The 2,500-nt window shown below is 57.4% G+C and overlaps 1 pseudogene; it reads left to right on the plus strand.

The window, feature by feature from the left end:
* LOC143260061 (large subunit ribosomal RNA) overlaps positions 1-2,500 on the plus strand; it is a 10,334-nt pseudogene that overhangs the window by 3,480 nt on the left and 4,354 nt on the right.

The raw sequence follows: 2,500 nt of genomic DNA on the forward strand, positions 1-2,500 counted from the left end.
TTGGCCGCATTCAACAGGAGTCACTGCAGCCGGTGGCTGAGGCGCCCGATCTCGCGGTGGAGGTCCAGGATAGCGATCGGGTCTTCCTAGAGTATTTCCGCGGCCTTGAACCACTAGGGTGCGATGGATTCCAGGCTAATACCCTGGATGAAATCTGTGCCCTGGTTGGAAGAGAGGATCGCGGGAATATTCTGGAGGGGCTCACCGCTTACCTGGCGGATATCTTTCCGGTACCTCATGCAGCGAGAGTCGTGCGTCGAGGCCGCCGTGCGCAACCGGAGGAACCGCTCTCGCGACGCAGACAGCGCCGGAGGAATTACGGCATAGTGCAAGAACTGTGGCGTAAGGACCCCCGGCGCTGTTTGGATGTCATAAGGGATGGCCCCGTAGGTGACCATGGCATCCCTCAAGATGTTATGGTTCCCTATTGGGAAGCCCTTATGACAGGTGCGCGCGACAGCTGTCCTCCGTGTGAAAACCGAGAGGACACCATCTCCTCTCTGTGGTCTCCTGTTAATCCGGATGAACTACGGAGGGCGCTTCCGGGTAGGAAGACAGCACCTGGTCCTGACGGTTTGTCTGCGAGACTCCTTTGTAAAACCCCCCTTGAGGTTTTGCAAAGGATCTATAACCTCATTATGTGGTGCCGCAGACTCCCTATTCACCTAAGGGACGCCAGGACCGTGCTCATTCCTAAAACCGGACTGCCTTCTTCTCCGTCTGATTTTCGACCCATCACCGTCGCCTCGACCCTTGTGCGAGGATTCCACAAGGTCCTGGCTAGGCGGGTGGGTCGATTGATCGGATTGGATGGGAGGCAGAGAGCGTTCCGTAGGACAGACGGATGTGCGGACAACGTGTTTTTGCTGGACTTGCTGCTACGCCACTCCCATGCGCGCCATAAGCCGCTTTTTGTTGCGTCGGTTGATGTCGCGAAGGCTTTCGACACCGTTTCTCACCCCGCGATATTACAGACGCTCGAGCTGAGGGGCTGTCCCGCTCCCATGATTGAGTATGTCGGGTCGGTGTACTCTGATGCTCTCACGACCATTGTGTCGGGTGGTTGGCACTCCCATGCCATCCATCCGATGCATGGCGTGAGGCAAGGAGACCCGATGTCCCCCGGCATATTCAACATGGTGATGGACAGACTCCTCAGGAGCCTCCCCCAAGACATCGGGGCGGATATCGACGGGGTGAGGATCGGGTCGGCAGCCTTCGCCGACGACCTAATCCTCGCAGCCTCAACGACAACGGGCCTGCAGCGATTGCTTGACTGTACGGAGGGCTTCCTGGCATCATGCGGCATGTCCGTTAATGTCGGTAAGTCTTTTACCATCTCGATCGGAACGGTTCCCCACCAGAAGAAGACTACCGTGGATGAAGGCAACTTCTTCCTCGGTGGTCAGAAGCTGGTGGCGATGAAGCGGACGGACGCCTGGCAGTATTTGGGTATTCCCTTTACTCCAGACGGTCGTCTGCGTTCCGACCCGTCAGTCTCGTTGGTCGCTGATTTGGATAAGATCTCCCGTGCACCGCTTAAGCCGCAACAGCGACTATTCGCTCTGCGAATATTCCTGTTGCCAAGCTTATTTTATGCGGCGTCGTTGGGGTCTGTGGGATTGGGGAAACTCAATCGGTGTGACGTGGCGGTACGTGGTGCGGTGAGAAAGTGGCTCAATTTACCGGCCGATACACCTAAGGCCTATTTCCATTCCGCCATCGGTTCGGGAGGCCTGGGTATTGCTTCGCTTCGGTGGAGTATGCCCAGGATTCGGCTTAGCCGCCTGAAGGAACTGTCCTTGTCTTCTGAGGCCGCGTCTGGGCTGCCAGGGGACTATCTTCGACTCGAGATCCAGAAGGCGCAGCAACGCCTGATGGATCACGGCGAGGTCATCGACACTCCCGAGAGGGAAGCGCGCCGTTGGGCGAATGCTCTTCACGGGAGTGTCGATGGCAGCGCTTTGAAAGAGTCGAAGAGGGTCCCGGGGCAGCACAGATGGGTCGCGGAGGGGACCCGCTTCTTGTCAGGACGAGACTTCGTCAACTCCTGCAAGTTGCGGATCAACGCCCTTCCGACTAGGTCCCGAACATCTAGGGGCCGAAGACAGGACAGGCTCTGCAGGGCTGGCTGCGCGGTGCCTGAAACCCTTAACCACGTCCTACAGCAGTGCCACCGCACCCATGATGGGCGGATAAGAAGGCACGACGCTGTAGTCGACTATCTTGCACGTGGTTTAGTGCAAAGGGGTTTTCAGGTAGCGCGCGAGCCGAAGATCCCCACCGATGAGGGAATGAGAAAGCCAGATTTGGTAGCATGCAAGGACGGTGAGTGCATGGTCCTCGATGCGCAAGTGGTTAGTGAACAGACAATCCTGGATCTTGCGCATAAGCGTAAGGTCCAGTATTACGCTGACAACGCCAGCTTCCGACGTGCAGTTGCTTCTAGCAACGGCACGGAGGATGTCAGCGTATTCTCTGCCACTTTGTCGCTGAGAGG

This window comes from Megalopta genalis, chromosome 9, assembly GCF_051020955.1.
Source record: "Megalopta genalis isolate 19385.01 chromosome 9, iyMegGena1_principal, whole genome shotgun sequence".
Taxonomy (NCBI): domain Eukaryota; kingdom Metazoa; phylum Arthropoda; class Insecta; order Hymenoptera; family Halictidae; genus Megalopta; species Megalopta genalis.